The 27,973-nt window shown below is 42.6% G+C and overlaps 2 long non-coding RNA genes across 2 annotated transcripts in view; one reads left to right on the top strand and one right to left on the bottom strand.

Annotated features, from left to right (window-relative positions):
• LOC129044182 (uncharacterized) overlaps positions 1–1,897 on the top strand; it is a 63,025-nt gene extending 61,128 nt beyond the window's left edge. Inside the window, exon 6 of the long non-coding RNA XR_008504628.1 lies at positions 12–1,897. This is a non-coding gene — a long non-coding RNA (uncharacterized LOC129044182). The remainder of the gene's footprint in view (positions 1–11) is intronic.
• An 11,867-nt stretch (positions 1,898–13,764) lies between these two features.
• Positions 13,765–16,861, bottom strand: LOC129044743 (uncharacterized). Its single transcript, XR_008504754.2, has 3 exons — positions 15,487–16,861; positions 15,240–15,308; positions 13,765–14,075 (listed from the first exon to the last, which is right to left on the bottom strand). It is a non-coding gene; the product is annotated as an uncharacterized LOC129044743 (long non-coding RNA).
• Between the last annotated feature and the right edge of the window lie 11,112 nt (positions 16,862–27,973).

Below are 27,973 nucleotides of genomic sequence, written 5' to 3'. Positions count from 1 at the left end.
TGCTCCCATAGGGTTTCAATTGTGCAATTTCACCATTAGCAAAGCTTTTTGCTGAAATCTGGCTTTTCAAAGGGAGAGTATCCAGAAACAGAAGATGCTGATCTGGGAGACTCTTCCTAATAGAACTGCTGCTTCAGTTTAACTTGGAAAAGCCCACACCCAGTTCCTAATGACAAACATCTGAACACCGGGTCTTCCCACGAGCAAGACCATGCTATGCCTCCTGCTCATTCTGTTCTATAAGCAACCTACAGATTGCTCCCTGTGAAGAGGAGCCTGCCAGGGGAGCAGCATTCCACCAGACCCTGATTTAGCAAGATATTTCTGTATCATTCCCCCAACCAGCTGGAAGTCCTCCACTGCTCTTGTGTGAAAATCTAACTCATCTCGCTGAATTTCCTGATTTAAAAGTCTAATTCATTTCACCAAAAGTGTGACAGAAGGAAACCAAGTACACCATCTCTCCCTTACCAAACCAAAGCTATTGCATGTGCATTCTGGGGGAAAAAATGGTCCAAATATGCTATGGAAGTGTTGCCAGACCAGTGTCATCCTCTTATTATTGCCATAGGACCTTGGCTGATGGCATCAGAGGAAAAACAAGTTTATCGATTACTTTCAGCCATTAAGCTCACTCCTCCATGAAAAATAAGTCACAAGTCCAATGTCTCTTATTAAAATAAGCACTGCAAAATATAAAGGAGTCACAGTTTTAAAATGGGACACAAGTTCTCTAAGCAGTGAACCACTTTAGAGATGCACTGTTTACATTGTATAAAGTCCCCTGGAGCCAGGGTTAGGAAGCGCATCTGTTCTTTGGTGTTCTGGGATGAAGGAGAAAGGAAAAAGGGCTGCCAGAAGTGAGTAGGAAGGAGCCCACGAGATAAAGGAAGTAAATCCATTTGCTGATTGCAATAATAATGGTAATACACGAAACTATACATACATACATACATGCAAACTTTCACATTTTTTAAAAAAATAACTTAAGGCTTTCACACATGTAATCAGCCCTTTTGAACTCTCCCGATTAGCTGCAAGGAAAATCCTCCCTTCTCCTTTTTCTTGCACCATCCTGGGCTCCCTTTTGACTTTTTTTTTTTTTTTTTAAACATATAAACGATCAGCTCATATTCTGAAGTTAGTAGTCCCCCCCGCCCCCCCCCCCCACACCGCTCATTTACATTGGCAGCTGTCGTGCTGCTGGGCATCCTCAAACCCACCAGTTTCCCTTTTATGTTTGAGCAGACAAACATGATCATGCACCAGGCATCACTGTGCCATTCAAAATGCTTTTTTTTTTTAATTGCATCTGAGAGAAATCTCAATGTTGCAAACCTGGAGTCAGAATTGTCTCCATGTGTCTCAGTGGGAAGAGTATCGTGTGAAGAAATAAGTTGATTCTACTAATCAAAAGGAATATTTTTTTGATATCAGGTCATCCTCCGAATGAATTTATATTACCTAGTGGAGGTTCACATGAAGAAAATGGTCAAATAGCACCACCTACAGCAAGAGTTGAGAAGTGCAGCGGAGCCGGGCTGAGTCAGGAAAGAAAAGCAAGCTGGGGCCTGGCTCAGCGCTCTCCCCTCTGCTCCTGTCTGCACGGAAAGATTAGGATGACAGTGGCAGGAAGCCTGTGCACCTGGTATGCATCACTTGAAGGGAACACACAGATTCCAGTAAACGGTTGGAAGGAAATGTTAATATCAGGCTCTGCTAAACAATATGAAATGACTCCTAGATGAGACAAGTGACTTTCATCAAAGTTTCCTGATACCTGAAAAGATAGCCCGGGGGATCCTGCACTACATCTGGTGTATGTAAATTAAGCGGTTTTTTTTTTCCCTTTGTAATCAAGGCCCATACACAAACAAAATCACACTTTAGAAACGGCCTATTTCAACTTGTAACTAGCTTGCTTTCAGGGGCTCTAGGTCAAAAAGAAATATAGCACAAAGACGCTTTCTCCTTAGGGATCATACACAAATTCACTCTGTCCGTTTCTTTCCCACATGGAGCAACAAAGCCATCAGACCTCTCCATCCTCCCATTGGGTCCTTCCTGATTAAAGTGAGATAAATCACAGCCCTCTCTCTCCAGATGGCAGGTGACAAGAGGGGGATACTTGCCTCAAGAAGTCCTCCCCATCCCTCTGCATTCATGCAATCCCGAGTGGAGAGATGCAAGAAATTATGGATGCATTTTAATTCCCCAGACCCTGCAATTAAAAATGGAAATTTTTTGGCCAGGCGTGTTGGCTCACGCCTGTAATCCCAGCACTTTCAGAGGCCGAGGTCGGCGGATCACTTGGGGTCAGGAGTTTGAGACCAGCCTGGCCAACATGGTGAAACCCTATCTCTACTAAAAATACAAAAATTAGCTAGGAATGGTGGTGGGCGCCTGTAGTCCCAGCTACTCGGGAGGATGAGGCAGGAGAATCACTTGAACCTGGGAGGCAAAGTTTGCAGTGAGCCAAGATCGCACCACTGCACTCCACTCTGGGTGACGAAGCAAGACTTCATCTCAAAAAAATTTTTTTTTAAATGGAAATGTTGTTCTTTCATTTGTAAATGTGTTTTGGTAAAAGAGGGGCAGTTTAAGCAACTCTTTTTATTGTCTACATTGTTACAATTCATCAGACATGGACTCTTGACTCCATTTTGCCTGGGCAGACCCAATTCAAGCATTTACGACAGCTATAACCTCCTCAAATCAAAAAGAGCAATCAGCATTATTGCTAAGTTCAAATAAGGTCTTGTTTTATTTCATTTTTATTTTTTAATGCAGCCATTCCTCCAGGTGCTATCATCAGGTAAGATTATCAGTCCTGATTAGGTAAAGGTATTATTACAAAATGCAATTCTTAAAAATTCAGTGTCTAACTACACTTTTAATAAGCCTTTCCCCCTCCCCTATGTATTCTCCCTTAGACACCCCTTCTCAAATTTAAAATCACAGAAACTAAAATATGATGCCTAAAGAGAGCCTAACGACTGCCCAGTCCTGTAATTTGATGAGTAGGAGTACTGAAGCCCAGAGGAGGTCAAGTAATTTGTCCCAAGGTCTTAGATAAGAAGAAAATGACCAGCTGGGAAATCCCGCTCATGTTAAGGCAGAGGCACAGGACCACAGACTATGGTTGAATTGTGCCACACTCTTGCATCCTTCTTTAGGAATCACAGAACATTCTTGTGTTGAGTCGGAGTCACTGACTTCCTTTTCAGGCTCATTGAATTCTGTCCTTACGGGCTGAGACAAGAAGTTTTGGTGTTATGCTACACCAAGACCATTTATCTAGTTCAAGAAATGAGCACAGTCCTTAGAGCCCAGCAATTTTCCCCATGTCCAGTAAATGTAGCTTCTCCATTAGAAGCTGTCGGAATGGAGCCTTCTGGCTCATCTTGATTTTGATTTGTGCGAGAATGAATGATTGTGCTAAGACAGCTTTCCTAGCTGATAGTGAGCAAAACTTTTTTCTCATAGTCTATAAAAAATGTTAAATTAAATCTGGCTCATCTTGATTTTGATTTGTGCAAGAATGAATGGTTGTGCTAAGAAAGCTTTCCTAGCCAATAGCGAGCAAAACTTTTTTCTCATAATCTATAAAAAAATATTAAATTAGAAGCACACAGTTTATTTCATGACTTTTATCTTACTGCAATTTTCTTGTGGGCATAAATGATTTATTTTTGTCCTGCCTGCCCCCCCAATCCCTTTTCCAAGAGACTAAAAGAGTATCTAGTGCAAAGTAGATACTCAAATATGTTTTAATAAACAGTGATCCCAGCCACCCAGTGCATGTTGTCAAATGCCAACCCCATAAATGATCAAACACATCATCTCATTCAGCCAATCAAAATTAAGTGCTACCTGTTTTTTTTAAGTTTTCATAGCCCTTGGGCATCTGCTTTCTCAGCATTTCCCTAACTTGAGTCATTCTTATCCTGCCTTCATAATTTTGCTCTGTCAATTACCTCTACTATTATTTATTCATATATTTTTAAATAGCCCCACTTTTGAAACTTAAATACATGCCTTTTAAAAGGTAGCTTTATTACTACTATACATCAAAAGCCATTATTATTTGTTCTAAGTACTCATAACAACATGTTCACGACTATTAAGATTTAGTAATGTGCATCCATATACTCTCTAAATTCATGGAGCATCCGCACACACTTTAAGAAACAATTCTGCATTACTCACTCAATTTTCTTGACATCCTTCTGAGGCAGGACAAACCTTGGGCCCAAAGAATTAAGGTAGGAGTCCAAACAAGTTGCCAGCCACATAAAGGCAAACCTTGGCTCAGAAGTCAGGACTACCAACCCCTAGGTTATGGTTCATGCTCTTTCCTCTGCTCTCCAGAACCTCCTATCTCCAAGTGTAGTTAGCAGCCCAGATGCAGCAGCATCCCCTAGAGACTCGTTAAAAATGCAGAAGCTCAGGCCCCACCCCAGGCCTATGCAGACTGAATCTGCATTTTAACAAGGTCCAGGTAATTCACGTGCACGTTAAGTTTGAAAAGCCCTGGTCTAGATCAGCAGTTCTCTAACTTAGCAGCACATTAGAACCATCTGTAGAGACTTTAAAAATACCAGTGCCTGGGCTTCACCTCCCAGAGAATTTGATTTAAGTGTCTGGGGTTTGCCCTGAGTCTAGGTATTTTTTAAAACTCCTCAGCTTATACAAAGCTGGCAGGGCCGGGCACAGTGGCTCATGCCTATAATCCCAGCACTTTGTGAGGCCAGAGCGGGCAGATTGCTTGAGTCCAGGAGTTTGAGACTAGCCTGGGCTAAAACCCCATCTCTACAAAAAAAATACAAAAAGTAGTTGGGCATGGTGGTGGCGCATACCTGTAGTCCCGGCTACTCAGGAGGCTGAGGTGGGGAATCGCTTGAACCCAGGAGGTCAGGGTCTGGTCAACAGAGCAAGACCCTGTATCAAAACAAACAAACAAACAAAAAATTTTACCAGCTTACCAGCTAGGGAGGCCTGTACAGCCAAGTTTTCAAAATGCGGCTACATTAGTTGTTCCAGAACTTTAGCTGCATCAAAACCACCTGGATGGCTTGTTTAGCTACAGAGGGTCTGGCCATGCCCCTAGAGTTTCCAGCTCAGGGTCTGGAATGAGGTCCGATAATTTGCATTTCTAACAATCTCCAGGCGATGCTGATGCTGTGGGTTCAGGGACCACATTTTGAGAATCTATGCTAAATGAACCGTACAAGATCAAAGCTCAAACTTATTCCAAGAACTTTTCAAGGCCCACCTGCAAGTTGTAGTGGAAGTAAGCATCTAAGGGTGCAAAAAAGTTTCACTATAGACTAATGCCTTTTACCTGAGCTCTCAAATGTTCACATTTCTCTTATCAACCTAAATAACAAACAGAGAGAGGCTCTCCACAGGAAAAAGATATTCATTTGGAAACAGAGCCTTGCAATGGAAATAGGCAAGCCAGAGTAAACTATATGCATATTCACGGAGGTAAAGGAAGACAAAAGAAAAAATGAGGAAGATTATATGTTCATTCTGAAATGATTGTCCTTGGCTCCAAAGATCAATAACAAAGGGGATGCCAGGCCCAGTTTTGACAGGCAGTTGTTGGGCAAATATCCTTCAGAAGCATTGTTGTGTGCAAAGTTGCAATGGGCTTTGTGCAAGATTGTGTTTTTTGCAGTCTTCTGTGATAATTTTTTGTTATCAGGCATACAAGCCCAAGAATCCTTTTTTGCATGGCCTTCCCTGGCTCTATTTGTCAGGGTTTTGGTTGGGGGAGGGGTATTTTTTAACACTCTCAATGTAAAAAATGCCATAAGGTAGGTACCCCAATTGCTTGTTTTGACTTCATAAAATAACTTTTCCACCAGAACAAAGTCTACACATAAATTGTAAAAATACCCTGGGATGCAGTCCCTGGAAAAGTTTGGAGTCATTCTCGGGGTTCCCACCCAGGTGGGCAAGCGTAGCCACCACAGATAAACACAAAGTGGGGGTGCCCGCTGGGGTTCGACGGCAGGCAGTGGCCCTGGTTCTGATATTTGGCTGAAAACACAACTCCTCTTTGTCACCTTCAGGAAGCCATCCCAAACTGCTCAAGGAGTCCTTGAAGCCAAAGTTACCACTAGGACAGCAAGTTTGCCTGAAAGCTGTTTGCCTTTGCAGCAGATTCATTAAGCCAGAACAAAGAGAAGACCAATGACTAAAAGATTCTCTCCTTTTAAAAATCATACTCTTTAACTCATAGCACATTTTCGTTTTCCATCTGGGCAAAGCCACTGTCTCATTTTGCTTTTTCCCTCGTCTGTGATGCTCACACTCATCCTCCCTATCCCATCAGCAACCTCTCTAATATGTTTGATATGTGTCCTTAAACATTACATTTTGGCCGGGGGCGCAGTGGCTGTAATCTCAGCACTTTGGGAGATGGAGGTGGGCGGATCACTTGAGCCCAGGAGTTTGAGATCAGCCTGGGCAACACAGTAAGATCTCATCTTTACTAAAAATAAAAAACAAAAAAATTTAGCCAGGTATGGTGGCCTGTGCCTGTAATCCTAGCTACTCAGGAGGCTGAGGTGGGAGGATCACTCGGGCCTGGGAGGTCAAGACTACAGTGAGCTGAGATGGTGCCACTGCACTCCAGGCTGGGCAACAGAGTGAGACCCTGTCACAAGAAAAAAAAAAAGAAAAAACAACTATCTCTGTAGAAATAGGCAGGGTTGTTTTATATGCAAATGTGGTTTTAAATTACATAATAACATTATATCTGTAAGCCCATTTTTTCTTATAGTTGCACTCAGCATCATGATTTTAAGACCTAGGCATGTTGCTTTATATTTTACCTCATGAGAAGTCACCTTTACACATCTCTTTCTCACACTGAAATCAACATGCTTTTGAGTCAGTATTTAGGACTGAGTGAGGCTGTTCACTGGAGTTAATCTGACACCAGATGCATTTATCCCTCTTTAGGACTGTAACGAATTCCTTTCCGCTCTGTTCGCCCATGCTCACTAGTTGGCATCACAGGTGTCATCTTTGAAAAAGAAAAACATCTCATCCCTTGGTTTCCTGACAACCACCCCCACTCCCCTGCCTTGGCTCTTTTTCATGGAATTTGCACCAAACAGCACAGAGACAAACGTCTCTCTAACATCTATGATTTATCCTTGCTTACACAAGATCACTCTAGCCTATAAAAAAGTATTTTTAAAAAATATGAAAAGTTACCCCAGTCTTGGATTACAGAGTTTCAGATAAAAATGAAAACATAGTAAAATTGCTTATCAGAGAGTTTCCTGTTCTTACTCACCCTTACTCCTTTTGCAGATGTGAGTCATAAATCCACAACCAAATCCTCTCTCCTGCGAGGTCAACTCCTACTAACACCCATGAGGAGGGAATTTGGCTCATATAATAACACTTAATTAAAATGTATAATGTCCACCTGTACATGAAAGATAAAAAGAATGCTTCTTCGGGTATGCTTCCAGCCCAATCTTTCAAAATACTTGAAGTATTTCTTAATCTACTATACCCCATGAATGATAAATATAAGATACTAAGATTTAAAATACTTTCAATAACACTTTCCTAGGCCTCCAGATGAGCACTACATAAGTTTATAATAAAATATTTAAAATAGCTACCATGTATTATGTGTTTATAATGTGCCAGGCACTGGAGTAAGCATTACTCATGTGTTTTCACATTTTAATCCTCATAAGCCAAAGACATAGATTTTTTTATCTTCGTTTTAAAGATGAAAGACCTAAGGCTCAGAGATAAATTTTTTAAAAAATCTTTAATCCCTTTATACAAGATTAGCTCATTTTCACAAGCCAAAAATAAAACCCAAAACTCCCATATCTCCCCATATAAAAAAATACTCTTTAACTTCTTTCTCCCTCCAGAACCCCTCCTCCCTCTCCTTTCCATCTTCAGCCAGCATCTGGAAAGTTCTGTCTACATTCACTCCTCCATGTTCCCACCTCCCTCTTCCCCTCCATTCCTTGCAACCTGGTTGCCTCTCACAGCAGTGAAACAGAAAGCCATTTCCTCAGCCCATGACCAACTCTAACTTTGAATCACTGTGCACCCTTGGCCGCTGCCGCCTCCTCCTTCAAATTAACTCCCTGCCTTGATCTGCCGTCTCTGGCATGCTCTGCTTACACTCACTCCTCCTCTTCATGTCTTTCTGGGCTGCTTTGCCAACTCTTCTTCCTCTGCTGCCCTCATACATCCAGGCAGAGGAGCACAGCTTCTGCCTTGGCCTCCTGCCTTAGTTCTAACTGGTGTCCCCTGAGCATCTCAAGCCCCCAGACTGGAACCTGTGTCCTGGGGTTAATTCCCTTCCCCACTTGTGGAGGCTTAGCTCCTGCCCACCAGTAGGGTTATCACAAGTGCCTGCCTTTTCCTCACACTCTGCCTCTTACAGGGTTTCTGTAGGCTGGCCATTTATGAGTTATGTGACCCTGGACCTCAGTGTCCTCCCATAGAAAACAAGGAGCATGAACTAGATTTATCTCTAGCGTCCTTTCTAGGTGTTTCTTTCTTTATTTATTTTTAAACAAGATCTCACTCTGTCACCCAGGCTGGAGTGCAATGGCACAATCACAGCTCACTGCAGCCTCAACCTCCTGGGCTCAAATGATCCTCCTGCCTCAGCCTCCCAAGTAGCTGGGACCACCACTCCCAGCTAATTTTTTTATTCTTTGTAGAGATGGGGTTGCAATGCTTCCCAGGCTAGTCTCGAACTCCTGGGCCCCTAAGAATTTTAACATTTGAGTTTTCTTCCAACAAAGAGGTGGAGGAAAATATAACTTTATATAAACATATATAAACCCTGCTTCCCACTTTAATTAAGCCATAAATTCCATGGCAGCTAGGGATGTGAAGAGGCAAGTGAGAAGAGGAAATGTGCATAAGACTCTCAGCAGCTTGGAAGTAAACAAGGAGGACTGAAGTGACCCTGTGGCTGCGAAGGTGGCTGTTCATTAGCCTCCTTCTGTCCTTAGACCCAGCTGGAGCATTGCATGCACTGGCTCCCAGGTTGCAGGGGATGTCAGCAGCTCCAGCTCACCTGATTGAAGGAGGCCATGTGGCTTTCCCTGGACTTCCTACTTGGACAGTGAATCCCTGTAGGGCCTGGATCCATTGCCCTCTTCTCCTCCCACCCCACCCAAGCACTCTTCTTCATGAGTTTGCTTTCTCCTATCTTTTTTTCCTCCATGTTTCATTCAAAAATTGTTGATTAAGCACCTGCTATGGGCCGGACATTTTTCTAGAGTCTGGTAACACCTCAATGAGCAGACAGGTTCTTGTTCCATAGATCTTCCATTCTAGAGAGAAAGCTGAACGATAAACAAATAATACAGCAGGTGGTGAGGGGTGCTATAAAGAAGGATGAGCAGGGTAAGTGGGTGAGAAAATGTGCTACTTTGTCCTCTAGAGGCCAGAGAAAGCCTCTCTGTTTAGGTGATATTTGACAGAGATTTGAAGACACTGAAGGAGTGAGCCATTTAGATCTCCAGGGAAAGAGCATTCTTCCCCAGACAGAGAACAGCAAGTGCAAAGGCCATGATGAAGAAGGGAGCTTGGCCAGAGTGAGGGACACAAACGGCAGCCTACAGTGCATGCACATCTTAAGAGATAAGGTTCCTGGTGCCCTTTGACTGCCCCAGAGATCCTGTGCTCACAACACACAGCCCCAATCATCCTAAAATACATTTATGCTATAAAATTTGTCCCAAAATTTCCTTTCATAATGATTTACCTTCTGGTATCTCACCCATGAAAGCAGAAATTTCCTGATTTCTCCTAATAATTACTAATAATTCTCCTAATAATTACTAATCTGTATCCTCCCCCAAAATGTAAGGCCAAGAAGAGCAGGGACTTGGCCTATTCATTCACTGCTCTATGTTCAGCTCCTATTTCAGTACTAAAAACCAAGTAGGCCCTCAATAAATTTTTTTTGAATTTATTTATTTATTTATTTATTTATTTTTTGAGATGGAATCTCTCTCTTCCGCCCAGGCTGGAGTGCAGTGGTACGATCTTGGCTCGCTGCAACCTCCGTCTCCCGGGTTCAAGGGATTTCTGGCTAATTTTTGTATTTTTAGTAGAAACAGGGTTTCACCGTGTTGGCCAGGCTGGTCTCGAACTCTTGACCTCAAATGATCCATCCACCTTGGCCTCCCAAAATGCTGGGATTACAGGCGTGAGCCACCGCACCTGTCCAGCCCTCAATAAATATTTATTTTCTAGATGAAATGGGGAATCTAACTATGCTACACGGTAATGAGGCAGCTGACTTTCTTGGAAGCAGAAGACCTAATTCTAGATGTGGTGACATAAAAGCAATAAAGGAAGGACCGCTATAAATCACTCATGTCTCTGAGCCTCAGCTCTCAAAGTGTTGGATTAGAACTAGGGATGGCAAAATCCTGTTACAGGCACAACAACTCACCCCCTCCCTTCCATGCCCACTAGACTCTCTAATGAAGCGTGGTTGTCTCTCTCTGGAAAAAACTATGGAATTCTTCCCACCCAGTGCTCCTGGCAGCCACAACCAAAGGGTCAGAGGTGACCCTTACAATGAACCCAATTTGCCATCCCTCAATTAGATGTTTAAGATTCCTTTCCACTTTAATATCCTGTGATGCAAATCTAAGCAAGCCTGCTTGTTTGGCCACATGGAGGTACATTTCCTGCAAAATCAACCCCAAGAAATCCTATTGCTCACAGGTAAGCAGGTAACCCCTGCTTCCATAGCAGAGGCAGTCACTAGTAATACTTGCTTCAATTGGGACAACCATTTTTCACCCGGAAACTAATTCAAGGCTACCTTTTTCAGACTCTTTCGAAGGCTGCTAGAATTGGTCCTTTGAGTAAGCTGAGTGCTGTGGTGCCCCTCAGTTCCCATGCCATAGAAGCTTGAACCTCATTCATTAATACACTAGCCCTAAGGCTTAAAACCAGTCTGGCCTTGCTTGGAGCCTTTAGATCACTCTCTAGCTTCTGGCCAATAAGAATGAGCTTCTAGGCCAGGCATGGCGGCTCACGCCTGTAATCCCAGCACTTTGGGAGGCCGAGGCAAGTGGATCACTTGCACCCAGGAGTTCAAGACCAGTCTAGGCAACATAGTGAAACCCCATCTCTACAAAAAGATACAAAAAATTAACCGGGCATGGTGGCACGGGCCTGTAGTCTCAACTATTCAGGAGGCTGACGTGGGAGGATCGCTTGCGTGGGGAGGTCAAGGCTGCAATAAGCTGTGATCACACTACTGTACTCCAGCCTGCATGACAGACTAAGGCTGGAGTGCAGTCTCAAAAAACAAAACAAAACAAAACAAAACCAAAAACCTGCAGCCTGCACCACTCCTACTGGTAGGCTTGCTCTGATATCAGCACTTCAAGCAGGTGATAACACTATGAGGTTTATTTTTAATTGCTAGGTGTGATGGTTGTACTTCTTCAGAGTAAAAATGCACTTCCTTAGTGAGATGTGGACCTGTGATTTGATCTGGCCGAGAAAGTGTGACCGAACATGACCTGGACACTTCCAATGGGAGCTTTAAAAGCCAGTGCACAATTTATCACTGATCCTTTTTCTGCTTCAGTCATCGTAGAAGCCCAGGTCAGGATGGAACTCCCACCAGCCTGGATTGCTGATTAAGGATGCTCCATCCATGTTAGAGCAAAAAAATAAGTTGTGTTAAACCACAGAAATTTGGAGGTGGTTTCTTATTGCAACATAACTAGTCTCTATTGACTGATACTCCATGGTGTGAGATTACTCATGGGATTTTTCTAGCTCAGAGTTTCTCAGTTCTGGTAGGATTGACGTTTGGGGTTAGTTATTGCTTTCTTGTGGGGACCATCCTGTGCATTGCAGGATGTTGAGTGGCCTCGCTAGCCTCTACCCACTAGACACCAGCAGCACCCCATCCGAAGTTGTGACCATCAAAATTCCCTCAACAGTATGATTCCACTTATTTGAGGTACCTAGAGTAGTCAAAATCATGGAGACAGAAAGTCAAATGATGGTTGTCAGGTGCTGGGAGAAGAGGGAAATGGGGAGTTAGTGTTTAATGGGTACAGAGTTACCGTTTTGCAAAACGAAAAGAGTTCTATGGATGGATGGTGGTGATGGTTGCACATCAGTGTGAAGGTGCTTAGTGCCACTGAACTATAAACATGAAAATGGTTCGAATGGCTAATTTTATGTTATGTGCTTTGCCACAATTTTTGAAAATGGAAAAAAAATGTCTCCAGAGATTGCCAATGTCCCCTGGAAAGAAAAATCGCCCCTGGTTGAGAACTAGTGTTCTAGCGGTAGTGCAACACATTCAATTGTATAATATGTGTAAAAACGTGGGCTTAGGGCTCAGTTCTGCTTTTTGCCATTGAGGGTTAGAATCTCATCTCTCCTAAAATATTTTTTATCCACTCAGATTTTAGGCCAGGATCAACAGGACAATTGAACAGCTTGATCTAGAAAAAGCCCCTGTCTATGGACCCAAAACTGGTATGATATCAATATACTCTGTAAAAACTCTTACACTGTTTTAAGCTTTACATCTGATAAACAGAGCACAGTAGAGACTCCACTTGGGATAATTTTTCCTGAAACCTACTTGTTTTTCGTGCTGTTTCTACAGTTAAGGGGCCCGGGCTTAAAATGTATTGAAGCAAAAGAATGGGAAGAGCCAAGGGACACATTAGGGAGTTTCCAAACGACAGAATTGCAAACCTGCAGGGCAGTCCTCTGCTGAGAAAGAAGTGGCTTACACTTTGAATGCATCTTGAGGAGTATTCTCCATACCTGAGGAATAAATTAAGGCTAACAAGGGGGCCTAAATGGTGATTGGCTCTGCTCTTGACGAATTGAATTCCATGCTGGGACTGAGGCAGCAGAGGGCTTCTTACACCCACCTCCACCACAATCACCCTGCCTAAGTCATCTCAGAGAATCCTCTTTCTATCTCAGTATTGGGCCTACATTCTTATGCTTCAGCCCTTTTCCATAATGACCCCTCCAGATTGCCACACTCTAGAACCACTACATAGAGGGCGGTGTTACTGCTGTGTGGACACTTCATCTCAAAGTGAGGGGCCAGCTCACATGATTTGCAGGTTTCCTCTCTCTGGCCTTCTAAAACGTTCTCCAGGTTGAGGCTGAAACTGCTCCCCCAAAGCCCCATAATAGGCATGAACAGATTATCCTCCTCTTCTTGGTTCTCATGGCTAGAATCCTTAACTAACCCTCTCCCCACAAAGCAGGGTTGATTTCACAAGCTGTTATTTCAGCTGCTCGTTCTGCCATCTGCTCTTGATTTGCTTGGTGAACACCTCCAGCATGTTCGGAGCTGCACTGCCACGCTTCGCCCCACTCAGCTTCTGGCCCCCCACGCTCAAACACATCTGCATCTGCACACCCCTCCCACGCCCCAGTTCTGCCCACACTGGATCCATCCATCTGCACTCCAGGCCCCAGCCCCTTGGGAGCTTGCGCTATCAATTACTTGCACTTAGTTCAGAATCTTTAGCCTCTCCACGTCCATGGCTATTTCATTTATTCAATGTAGTAACATGTTTAAACCTCTCCTATCCTGGAAAAAAAAATGTCCTACATTTAACCCTATCTCCCTCTCTAGCTTAAAGTAATCTGTAATCTTCCTTGCCATTAATTTACTCCATGTCCCAGGTTGAACAGTATCCACACACCCCCAAAAATTCATGTTCTCCCTAGGAATCTTAGAATGTGACTTTATTTGGAAATAGCGTTGTTGCAGATGTAATTGGTTAGGAGTGGACCCTTAATCTACTATGATTGGTGTCAGTGTCCTTAGAAGGAGAGGAGAGGGAACGCAGACGTACACCCAGAGAGGGGGCCATGTGATGATGGGGGCAGAAACTGGGGTGATGCATCTACAAGCCGAGGAATGTCAGGGCTTGCAGGAAACCCCAGAAGCGAATGGAAAGGCACGGAACAGATTCTTCCTAGCATCTTCAGAGAGAGCATGGTGCTGCCAACACCTCGTTTTGAACTTCTAGCCTCCAAAACTGTGAGAGAATAAATTTCTGTTGTTTTAACAAGACACCCAGTTTCTGGTATTTTGTGACAGCAGACCTAGAAACTGAATATACCCCTTAAACCACCACAGTTTTCCTTTTGGTTCCAAGATTCTTTCATGTATGACCTGCGAGAGCCAAATCCAGTCTTTATTTGGCCTCTCTGGAGCACTTGCAACTCATTTATTCCTTATTGATGCTTCTCCACATCCTTCTCGGCCTCCTTCATTGCTTCCTAATTTCACAGCCATCTATGGCATAGTGGAGTCCCTGGGTTCATCACCATCTTTTCCCACTCTGGTCATGCTCCACTACAATCTCATCCAAATACCAGCTCTCCTCCCACCCCCAGGCTGATGATTCCCCAAGCCCTCTGGCCTAAGCCTCTCTCCTGAGACCTACTTTGAGTTCCCCACTGCCTCCTGGACATTTCCACCTAGAACTTGTACAAACACCTCAAAAACTACATGGCTAAAATGGAAGTCATGGTCTAGAAGCCTCCTTCCCAAATAAACCTGCTTTTCCTCCTGTAACCTGCATGTTTGTGAGAGGCTTCACATTCACACAAGGGCAAAAGCCAGACATCTGGCATCTTCTTGGGCTTCTCCTCTGCACCCTTGGCCATGGTCACTGAAGCCAAAGGACTCTGCCCATAAGGGTTTGGGGAATGTATCCTCGGCATCCCTGCTGCAGCTGCTTCAGCTCAACCTCTTACCACCTCTTGTGACTAGCGGAGACCTCCACTACACCAGACTTTTATGCTGCTCTGGGAGCACTTTCTTATACCACCTTGTTTTAAGCCATTCCCCTGCTTCAAATGCTTCAGGGTTTCCTGGTCACCTGCAGGATGATGTCCTTAGCATTCCTCCACTTGGAATAACAACACCTTGTAGCATCTGGCTTTCAGGAGTTTAGAGTGGAGGGGCTCTGCATTCAACTCCAGGACCTACCACACATTTGGTGCGTGGCCCTGGGCAACATACTTACTCTCTCTGTGCCTCAGATTCCTCACCTGAAAATGGGGATAATAATAGTACCTATCTCATAGGGTTGTTGTAAAGATTAAATGAGCGAATATGTTCAGAGTACCCGGAACTGTGTCCAGCATGTGGTAAGTGGGCACTAAATATTAACTGCTGTTGCTGTAAGAATTACCTTTCCCCACTCATTTCCGTACAGCTTCCCATGTGCGTTGTTTTCCAGCCGATCAGAACACTCTTCCATCTGGGAAGAAAAAAAAAAAGTCCTACCTGTGTTCCCCTGGCTCTTGGCCTTGACATACACTGTCTGAAATACCTTTCCCACCACCTCTCATCCCACGCTCCCTATGAACATACTTCGACTCATCTTTTCTAACCTAAGTACCCTCTTCATTGAGCCTTCGTAAGGCCCTTGTGCTCACCTCTATTGCAGCACAGATCACACTGCATTATAAAGGACCATATCCTGTCTCTCTGTCCATCTTTCAGAGTTTGCCGTATTGATCTTAGTGATGTCAGCATGTGGCACTCAGCTAGACAAAGAAAGCAGGCTCAATAAAGGCTGGTAGAATTAAGTAAAGAACTGTATAAAGGCATTAAATAGAGATGGGGTACAAATATGTCCCAGGCTGCCTGGGATAGTCCTGGTTTAGGCCACGGTCCTGATATAATTACTAACAACACCCTCTTTCACTGTCAAAAATATCTCCTTTGGACAGTACATTATAAGGTCACTCTAGGTATTAGAGCTGTGATTCTCACCCTATCAGGCCCAATTTTCTCTTTGCTTAACAGCTATTTTAGAATACCCTATGCACTATCTTTAAATGGGATTGATAGGCAATAGAAACTGCCAATAACAGAATTTCCAAAAAACCAATGTAATACCCTAAATAGAATGCTAAATGGAAAATGAAGGAGATTTTTTAAAAAGTAGCTTAAACTAAACTTATGTGTGCAGTATTTTGATGTGTAAATGCTTAGGTCTTACACTTCTGGCCAAGATGGAGTAACAGAGACCAAAATTACTTTCTGACCTGAAACAACAAAAATACTGGACAAAATATATGAAACTATGGCCCTCAGGCAACAAAGGGAATCAATCACTGGAATCGAGCATCAAAGGGCAGTGATCCTCAAGAGATGAGAAACAAATGAGGCTAGCCCCACAATTGACCTCCCCAACACCTTGTAAAACTTTCCAGGCCACAGCACAGGAGGAAAGAATGCAGATGGAGCTCAGAGATCTTCCTGAGTTGAGAAGACAGAACTGTGAGTCTGGGAAAGCCAATGTGGCTAGAATTCATAGGGCAGAATATTGAGGAGGAGAGGGCTGTACAGAGACAGAGCTCTGGAAATCTGAAGATAATACTTACTCTCCTTGACTGTTTAACAGAATAGTGATCAGAGTATGCAGGTATGAAAATTGCCTGAGAGGCAGGACCCAGTGGCTCACACCTGTAATCCCATCACTTTGGGAGGCCAAGGTGGGTGGATCACAAGGACAGGAGATAGAGACCATCCTGGCAAACATGGGGAAACCCCATCTCTACTAAAAATACAAAAATTAGCCTGGTGTAGTGACACACACCTGTAGTCCCAGCTACTCAGGAGGCTGAGGCAGGAGAATCGCTTGAACCCGGGAGGTGGAGGTTGCAGTGAGCTGAGATCGAGCAAAGCCTGGGCAACAGAGCAAGACTCAGCCTCAAAAAAAAAAAAAAAAAAAAGAAAAAGAAAAAAAAAAAAAGAAAAGACAAGAAAACTGCCTGAGAATGGGAAAAGAATCATCTGCAAAGATTAAAGGGATTAGAGGATTCCTAATGCTCATAGGGGGCCAGAAACAGTCCCTGTTAACATCAGTCAGAATAGAAAATCTCATAATTCATTAAGATAGAATACTTAGAAGGGTTCTGCCTCAGTAATAAGCAAAACAACCCTAGGCCAAATACTATTCTTATCATCTATCAAAGTTTACGGGCAAGATCTGGAAGGCTCAAACTTTTCCAAGTAGCTTAACTGTGTGACAGAACAAAGCTCAGGAAGATTCATAGAAATATAAAAACATGCAAGCAGCCAATAAGGTAAAGCTGGTGATATCTGTCATCTAATCAAAAATCATCAGGGATGTGAAGAGGCAAAAAACATGACACATAGTGAGGATAAATATCAATGATAGAGTCCAAGATGGCCGATAAAAACAGCTCCAGTCTACAGCTCCCAGCATGACTGACGCAGAAGATGGGTGATTTCTGCATTTCCATCTGAGCAAATGGCACACCAGAAGATTATATCCCGCGCCTGGCTCAGAGGGTCTCACGCCCACGGAGCCTCGCTCATTGCTAGCACAGCAGTCTGAGATAGAACAGCAAGGTGGCTGCGAGGCTGGGGGAGGGGTGCCTGCCATTGCTGAGGCTTGAGTAGGTAAACAAAGCAGCCAGGAAGCTCAAACTGGGTGGAGCCCACCACACCTCACGGAGGTCTGCCTACCTCTGTAGACTCCACCTCTGGGGGCAGGGCATAGCTGAACAAAAGGCAGCAGAAACCTCTGCAGACTTAAATGTCCCTGTCTGACAGCTTTGAAGTGAGTAGTGGCTCTCCCAGCATGGAGTTTGAGATCTGAGAACGGACAGACTGCCTCCTCAAGTGGGTCCCTGAACCCTGAGTAGCGTAACTAGGAGACATCTCCCAGTAGGGGCAGACTGACACCTCACACAGAGGGGTACCCCTCTAAGACAAAGCTTCCAGAGGAATGATCAGGCAGCAACATTTGCTGCTCAGCAATATTCGCTGTTCGGCAGCCTCTGCTGTTGATACCCATACAGACAGGGTCTGGAGTGGACCTCTAGCAAACTCCAACAGACCTGCAGCTGAGGGTCCTGACTGTTAGAAGGAAAACTAACAAACAGAAAGGACATCTACACCAAAACCCCATCTGAACGTCACCATCGTCAAAGACAAAGGTAGATAAAACCCCAAAGATAGGAAAAAACAGAGCAGAAAAGCTGAAAATTCTAAAAATCAGAGCGCCTCTCCCCCTCCAAAGGAATGCAGCTCCTCGCCAGCAACGGAACAAAGCTGGATGGAGAATGACTTTGACGAGTTGACAGAAGAAGGCTTCAGACGATCAAACTTCTCTGAGCTAAAGGAGGAAGTTCGAACCCATCACAAAGAAGCTAAAAACCTTGAAAAAAGATTAAATGAATGGCTAACTAGAATAACCAGTGTAGAGAAGTCCTTAAATGATCTGATGGAGCTGAAAACCATGGCACGAGAACTACATGACGAATGCACAAGCTTCAGTAGCAGATTCAATCAACTGGAGGAAAGGGTATCAGTGATTGAAGATCAAATGAAAGAAATGAAGCGAGAACAGAAGTTTAGAGAAAAAACAGTAAAAAGAAATGAACAAAGCCTCCAAGAAATATGGGACTATGTGAAAAGACCAAATCTACATCTGATTGGTGTACCTGAAAGTGACAGGGAGAATGGAACCAAGTTGGAAAACACTCTGCAGGATATTATCCAGGAGAACTTCCCCAACCTAGCAAGGCAAGCCAACATTCAAATTCAGGAAATACAGAGAACACCACAAAGATACTGCTCGAGAAGAGCAAATCCGAGACACATAATTGTCAGATTCACCAAAGTTGAAATGAAGGAAAAAATGTTAAGGGCAGCCAGAGAGAAAGGTCGGGTTACCCACAAAGGGAAGCCCATCAGATTAACAGCTGATCTCTCAGCAGAAGCTCTACAAGCCAGAAGAGAGTGGGGGCCAATATTCAACATTCTTAAAGAAAAGAATTTTCAACCCAGAATTTCATATCCAGCCAAACTAAGCTTCATAAGTGAAGGAGAAATAAAGTCCTTTACAGACAAGCAAATGCTGAGAGATTTTGTCACCATCAGGCCTGCCCTAAAAGAGCTCCTGAAGGAAGCACTAAACATGGAAAGGAACAACCAGTACCAGCCACTGCAAAAACATGCCAAATTGTAAAGGCCATTGATGCTAGAAAGAAACTGCATCAACTAATGAGCAAAATAACCAGCTAACATCATAATGACAGGATCAAATTCACACATAACAATATTAACCTTAAATGTAAACAGACTAAATGCTCCAATTAAAAGACACACACTGGAAAATTGGATAAAGAGTCAAGGCCCATCAGTGTGCTGTATTCAGGAAACCCATCTCACATGCAGAGACACACATAGGCTCAAAATAAAAGGATGGAGGAAGATCTACCAAGCAAATGGAAAACAAAAAAAGGCAAGGGTTGCAATCCTAGTCTCTGATAAAATAGACTTTAAACCAACAAAGATCAAAAGAGACAAAGAAGGCCATTACATAATGGTAAAGGGATCAATTCAACAAGAAGAGCTAACTTTCCTAAATATATATGCACCCAATACAGGAGCACCCAGATTCATGAAGCAAGTCCTTAGTGACCTACACAGAGACTTAGACTCCCACACATTAATAATGGGAGACTTTAACACCCCACTGTCAACATTAGACAGATCAACGAGACAGAAAGTCAACAAGGATACCCAGGAATTGAACTCAGCTCTGCACCAAGTGGACCTAATAGACATCTACAGAACTCTCCACCCCAAATCAACAGAATATACATTTTTTTCAACACCACATCGCACTTATTCCAAAATTGACCACATAGTTGGAAGTAAAGCTCTCCTCAGCAAATGTAAAAGAACAGAAATTATAACAAACTATCTCTCAGATCACAGTGCAATCAAGCTAGAACTCAGGATTAAGAATCTCACTCAAAACCGCTCAACTACATGGAAACCGAACAACCTGCTCCTGAATGACTACTGGGTACATAACGAAATGAAGGCAGAAATAAAGACGTTCTTTGAAACCAACGAGAACAAAGACACAACATACCAGAATCTCTGGGATGCATTCAAAGCAGTGTGTAGAGGGAAATTTATAGCACTAAATGCCCACAAGAGAAAGCAGGAAAGATCTAAAACTGACACTCTAACATCACAATTAAAAGAACTAGAGAAGCAAGAGCAAACACATTCAAAAGCTAGCAGAAGGCAAGAAATAACTAAGATCAGAGCAGAACTGAAGGAGACAGAGACACAAAAAACCCTTCAAAAAACCAGTGAATCCAGGAGCTGGTTTTTTGAAAAGATCAACAAAATTGATAGACTGCTAGCCAGACTAATAAAGAAGAAAAGAGAGAAGAATCAAATAGATGCAACAAAAAATGATAAAGGGGATATCACCACTTTTCCCACAGAAATACAAACTACCATCAGAGAATACTATAAACACATCTATGCAAATAAACTAGAAAATCTAGAAGAAATGAATAAATTCCTGGAGACATACACCCTCCCAAGACTAAACCAGGAAGAAGTTGAGTCCCTGAATAGACCAATAAAAGGCTCTGAAATTGAGGCAATAATTAATAGCCTACCAACCAAAAAAAGTCCAGACGGATTCACAGCCGAATTCACCAGAGGTACAAGCAGGAGCTGGTACCATTCCTTCTGAAACTATTCCAATCAATAGAAAAAGAGGGAATCCTCCCTAACTCATTTTATGAAGCCAGCATCATCCTGATACCAAAGCCTGGCAGAGACACAAGAAAGAAAGAGAATTTTAGACCAATATGAACATCGACACAAAAATCCTCAATAAAATACTGGCAAATTGAATCCAGCAGCACATCAAAAAGCTTATCCATCATGATCAAGTGGGCTTCATTCCTGGGATGCAAGGCTAGTTCAACATATGCAAATCAATAAACGTAACCCAACATATAAACAGAACCAAAGACAAAAACCACATGATTATCTCAGTAGATGCAGAAAAGGCATTTGACAAAATTCAACAGCCTTTCATGCTAAAAACTTGTAATAAATTAGGTATTGATGGGACGTATCTCAAAATAATAAGAGCTATTTATGACAAACCCACAGCCAATATCATACTGAATGGGCAAAAACTGGAAGCATTCCCTGTGAAAACTGGCACAAGACAGGGGTGCCTTCCCTCACCACTCCTATTCAACATAGTGTTGGAAGTTCTGGCCAGGGCAGTCAGGCAAGAGAAAGAAATAAAGAGTATTCAGTTAGGAAAAGAGGAAGTCAAATTGTCCCTGTTTACAGATGACATGATTGTATATTTAGAAAACCCCGCCATCTCAGCCCAAAATCTCCTTAAGCTGATAAGCAACTTCAAGAAAGTTTCAGTATACAAAATCAATATACAAAAATCACAAGCATTCTTACACAACAATAACAGACCAAAGGAGAGCCAAATCATGAGTGAACTCCCATTCACAATTGCTTCAAAGAGAATAAAATACCTAGGAATCCAACTTACAAGGGATGTGAAGGACCTCTTCAAGGAGAACTACAAACCACTGCTCAATGAAATAAGAGGACACAAACAAATGGAAGAATATTCCATGCTCATGGATAGGAAGAGTCAGTATTGTGAAAATGGTCATACTGCCCAAGGTAATTTACAGATTCAATGCCATCCCCATCAAGCTACCAATGACTTTCTTCACAGAACTGGAAAAAACTACTTCAAAGTTCATATGGAACTAAAAAAGGGCACACATTGCCAAGACAATCCTAAGCAAAAAGAACAAAGCTGGAGGCATCACGCTACCTGACTTCAAACTATACTACAAGGCTACAGTAACCAAAACAGCATGGTACTGGTACCAAAACAGAGATATAGACCAATGGAACAGAACAGAGGCCTCAGAAATAATCCACACATCTACAACCATCTGATCTTTGACAAACCTGACAAAAACAAGAAATGGGGAAAGGATTTCCTATTTAATAAATGGTGATGGGAAAACTGGCTAGCCACATGGAGAAAGCTGAAACTGGATCCCTTCCTTACACCTTATACAAAAATTAATTCAAGATGGATTAAAGACTTACATGTTAGACCTAAAACCATAAAAACCCTAGAAGAAAACCTAGGCAATACCATTCAGGACACAGGCATGGGCAAGGACTTCATGCCTAAAACACCAAAAGCAATGGCAACAAAAGCCAAAATTGACAAATGGGATCTAATTAAACTAAAGAGCTTCTGCATAGCAAAAGAAACTACCATCAGAGTGAACAGGCAACCTACAGAATAGGAGAAAATTTTTGCAATCTACTCATCTGACAAAGGGCTAATATCCAGAATCTACAAAGAACTCAGACAAATTTGCAAGAAAAAAACAACCCCATCAAAAAGTGGGTGAATGATATGAACAAACACTTCTCAAAAGAAGACATTTATGCAGCCAACAGACACATGAAAAAATGCCCATCATCACTGGCCATCAGAGAAATGCAAATCAAAACTACAATGAGATACCATCTCACACCAGTTAGAATGGCAATCATTAAAAAGTCAGGAAACAACAGGTGCTGGAGAGGATGTGGAGAAATAGGAACACTTTTACACTGTTGGTGGGACTGTAAACTAGTTCAACCATTGTGGAAGACAGTGTGTCAATTTCTCAAGGATCTAGAACTAGAAATACCATTTAACCCAGCCATCCCGTTACTGGGTATATACCCAAAGGATTACAAAACATGCTGCTATAAAGACACATGCACACGTATGTTTATTGCAGCACTATTCACAATAGCAAAGACTTGGAACCAACCCAAATGTCCAACAATGATAGACTGGATTAAGAAAATGTGGCACATATACACCACGGAATACTATGCAGCCATAAAAAATGATGAGTTCATGTCCTTTGTAGGGACATGGATGAAGCTGGAAACCATCATTCTCAGCAAACTATTGCAAGGACAAAAAAACAATCACCACATGTTCTCACTCATAGGTGGGAATTGAACAATGAGAACACTTGGACACAGGAAGGGGGACATCACACACCAGGGCATGTTGTGGGGTGGGGGTAGGGGGAAGGGATAGCATTAGGAGATATACCTAATGTAAATGATGAGTTAATGGGTATAGCACACCAACATGGCACATGTATACATATGTAACAAACCTGCACGTTGTGCACATGTACCCTAGAACTTAAAATAAAAATAAGATATAATTCGTAGATAGGATAATAAAATTAGCAGATAAGTACACTTGAGGAATTAATGTAACTGTATTTCATATGTTCCATAAGCTAGAGTAAAAAGTGGGCCTTTAAACTATGGAAGATACAGGAAAAAACTCAAATTGAATTTCTAGAAATGAACATTACAATGTGTGAGATGAAAAATACATTGGATGGAATTAACAGCAGATTAGACATTGCAGAATAAAATACAAGTGAATTTTAAAACATAGCAATAGAAATTATCCAAAATAAAACACAGGGAGAAAAAATACTAAGAAAAAAATAGAGTATCATCAAGCTGTGGGACAGCTTTAAGCCACCTGATATAAGTGTATTTGGAATTCCTGGGAGGAGGAGGGACAGAAAAAATACTTAAAGAAATAAAGGTTGAAAATTGTTCAAATGCCCAGGCAAAACTAACCTTCAGGATGAAGAAGTAGAAGAAGAAACTAGGGAGCCAAGATGGCCAAATAGGAACAGCTCCGGTCTACAGCTCCCAGCGTGAGCGACACAGAAGATGGGTGATTTCTGCATTTCCATATGAGGTACCGGGTTCATCTCACTAGGGAGTGCCAGACAGTGGGCACAGGTCAGTGGGTACGTGCACCATGCGCGAGCCCAAGAAGGGTGAGGCATTGCCTCACTCGGGAAGCGCAAGGGGTCAGGGAGTTCCTCTTCCTGGTCCAAGAAAGGGGTGACAGATGGCACCTGGAAAATCGGGTCACTCCCACCCGAATACTGCGCTTTTCCGACGGCTTAAAAAACGGCGCACCAGGAGATTATATCCCGCACCTGGCTCAGAGGGTCCTATGCTCACGGAATCTCGCTGATTGCTAGCACAGCAGTCTGAGATCAAACTGCAAGGTGGCAGCAAGGCTGGGGGAGGTGCGCCCGCCACTACCCAGGCTTGCTTAGGTAAACAAAGCAGCCAGGAAGCTCGAACAGGGTGGAGCCCACCACAGCTCAAGGAGGCCTGCCTGCCTCTGTAGGCTCCACCTCTGACTTAAATGTCCCTGTCTGACAGCTTTGAAGAGAGCAGTGGTTCTCCCAGCACGCAGGTAGAAATCTGAGAACCAGCAGACTGCCTCCTCAAGTGGGTCCCTGACCCCTGACCCCCGAGCAGCCTAACAGGGAGGCACCCCCCAGCAGGGGCAGACTGACACCTCACACGGCCGGGTACTCCAGCAGACCTGCAGCTGAGGGTCCTGTCTGTTAGAAGGAAAACTAACAAACAGAAAGGACATCCACACCAAAAACCCATCTGTACATCACCATCATCAAAGACCAAAGGTAGATAAAACCACAAAGATGGGGAAAAAACAGAGCAGAAAAACTGGAAACTCTAAAAAGCAGAGCGCCTCTCCTCCTCCAAAGGAACGCAGTTCCTCACCAGCAACAGAACAAAGCTGGACAGAGAATGACTTTGACGAGCTGAGAGAAGAAGGCTTCAGATGATCAAATTACTCTGAGCTACAGGAGGATATTCAAACCAAAGGCAAAGAAGTTGAAAACTTTGAAAAAAATTTAGAAGAATGTATAACTAGAATAACCAATACAGAGAAGTGCTTAAAGGAGCTGATGGAACTGAAAACCAAGGCTCAAGAACTACGTGAAGAATGCAGAAGCCTCAGCAGCCGATGCAATCAAATGGAAGAAAGGGTATCAGCGATGGAAGATGAAATGAATGAAATGAAGTGAGAAGGGAAGTTTAGAGAAAAAAGACTAAAAAGAAACGAGCAAACCTCCAAGAAATATGGGACTATGTGAAAAGACCTAATCTACGTCTGATTGGTGTACCTGAAAGTGATGGGGAGAATGGCACCAACTTGGAAAACACTCTGCAGGATATTATCCAGTAGAACTTCCCCAATCTAGCAAGGCAGGCCAACATTCAGATTCAGGAAATACAGAGAACGCCACAAAGATACTCCTCGAGAAGAGCAACTCCAAGACACAAAATTGTCAGATTCACCAAAGTTGAAATGAAGGAAAAAATGTTAAGGGCAGCCAGAGAGAAAGGTCGGGTTACCCTCAAAGGGAAGCCCATCAGACTAACAGCTGATCTCTCAGCAGAAGCTCTACAAGCCAGAAGAGAGTGGGGGCCAATATTCAACATTCTTAAAGAAAAGAATTTTCAACCCAGAATTTCATATCCAGCCAAACTAAGTTTCATAAGTGAAGGAGAAATAAAATACTTTACAGACAAGCAAATGCTGAGAGATTTTGTCACCATCAGGCTTGCCCTAAAAGAGCTCCTGAAGGAAGCACTAAACATGGAAAGGCACAACCGGTACCAGCCTCTGCAAAATCATGCCAAAATGTAAAGACCATCGAGACTAGGAAGAGACTGCATCAACTAACGAGCAAAATAACCAGCTCACATCATAATGACAGGATCAAATTCACACATAACAATATTAACTTTAAATGTAAACAGACTAAATGCTCCAATTAAAAGACACACACTGGAAAATTGGATAAAGAGTCAAGGCCCATCAGTGTGCTGTATTCAGGAAACCCATCTCACATGCAGAGACACAAATAGGCTCAAAATAAAAGGATGGAGGAAGATCTACCAAGCAAATGGAAAGCAAAAAAAGGCAGAGGTTGCAATCCTAGTCTCTGATAAAATAGACTTTAAACCAACAAAGATCAAAAGAGACAAAGAAGGCCATTACATAATGGTAAAGGGATCAATTCAACAAGAAGAGCTAACTTTCCTAAATATATATGCACCCAATACAGGAGCACCCAGATTCATGAAGCAAGTCCTTAGTGACCTACACAGAGACTTAGACTCCCACACATTAATAATGGGAGACTTTAACACCCCACTGTCAACATTAGACAGATCAACGAGACAGAAAGTCAACAAGGATACCCAGGAATTGAACTCAGCTCTGCACCAAGTGGACCTAATAGACATCTACAGAACTCTCCACCCCAAATCAACAGAATATACATTTTTTTCAGCACCGCACCACACCTATTCCAAAATTGACCACATACTTGGAAGTAAAGCTCTCCTCAGCAAATGTAAAAGAACAGAAATTATAACAAACTATCTCTCAGATCACAGTGCAATCAAGCTAGAACTCAGGATTAAGAATCTCACTCAAAACCGCTCAACTACATGGAAACTGAACAACCTGCTCCTGAATGACTACTGGGTACATAACGAAATGAAGGCAGAAATAAAGATGTTCTTTGAAACCAACGAGAACAAAGACACAACATACCAGAATCTCTGGGATGCATTCAAAGCAGTGTGTAGAGGGAAATTTATAGCACTAAATGCCCACAAGAGAAAGCAGGAAAGATCCAAAATTGACACCCTAACATCACAATTAAAAGAACTAGAAAAGCAAGAGCAAACACATTCAAAAGCTAGCAGAAGGCAAGAAATAACTAAAATCAGAGCAGAACTGAAAGAAATAGAGATACAAAAAACCCTTCAAAAAACCAGTGAATCCAGGAGCTGGTTTTTTGAAAGGATCAACAAAATTGATAGACCGCTAGCAAGACTAATAAAGAAAAAAAGAGAGAAGAATCAAATAGATGCAACAAAAAATGATAAAGGGGATATCACCACTGATCCCACAGAAATACAAACTACCATCAGAGAATACTATAAACACATCTATGCAAATAAACTAGAAAATCTAGAAGAAATGGATAAATTCCTCGACACATACACTCTCCCAAGACTAAACCAGGAAGAAGTTGAATCTCTGAATAGACCAATAACAGGAGCTGAAATTGTGGCAATAATCAATAGCTTACCAACCAAAAAGAGTCCAGAACCAGATGGATTCACAGCCGAATTCTACCAGAGGTACAAGGAGGAACTGGTACCATTCCTTCTGAAACTATTCCAATCAATAGAAAAAGAGGGAATCCTCCCTAACTCATTTTATGAGGCCAGCATCATCCTGATACCAAAGCCGGGCAGGGACACAACCAAAAAAGAGAATTTTAGACCAATATCCTTGATGAACATTGATGCAAAAATCCTCAATAAAATACTGGCAAACCGAATCCAGCAGCACATCAAAAAGCTTATCCACCATGATCAAGTGGGCTTCATCCCTGGGATGCAAGGCTGGTTCAACATATGCAAATCAATAAATGTAATCCAGCATATAAACAGAACCAAAGACAAAAACCACATGATTATCTCAGTAGATGCAGAAAAGGCCTTTGACAAAATTCAACAACGCTTCATGCTAAAAACTTGTAATAAATTAGGTATTGATGGGACGTATCTCAAAATAATAAGAGCTATCTATGACAAACCCACAGCCAATATCATACTGAATGGACAAAAACTGGACGCATTCCCTTTGAAAACTGGCACAAGACAGGGATGCCCTCTCTCACTACTCCTATTCAACATAGTGTTGGAAGTTCTGGCCAGGGCAGTTAGGCAGGAGAAGGAAATAATGGGTATTCAATTAGGAAAAGAGGAAGTCAAATTGTCCCTGTTTGCAGATGACATGATGGTATATCTAGAAAACCCCATTGTCTCAGCCCAAAATCTCCTCAAGCTGATAAGCAACTTCAGCAAAGTCTCAGGATACAAAATCAATGTACAACAATCACAAGCATTCTTATACACCAACAGCAGACAGAGAGCCAAATCATGAGTGAACTCCCATTCACAATTGCTTCAAAGAGAATAAAATACCTAGGAATCCAACTTACAAGGGATGTGAAGGACCTCTTCAAGGAGAACTACAAACCACTGCTCAAGGAAATAAAAGAGGATACAAACAAATGGAAGAACATTCCATGCTCATGGGTAGGAAGAATCAATATC

Source organism: Pongo pygmaeus, chromosome 13, assembly GCF_028885625.2.
Source record: "Pongo pygmaeus isolate AG05252 chromosome 13, NHGRI_mPonPyg2-v2.0_pri, whole genome shotgun sequence".
In the NCBI taxonomy this organism is placed as follows: domain Eukaryota; kingdom Metazoa; phylum Chordata; class Mammalia; order Primates; family Hominidae; genus Pongo; species Pongo pygmaeus.
Note: the sequence above shows the minus strand (reverse complement) of the source record. Positions and strands in the feature narration are given on the sequence as shown.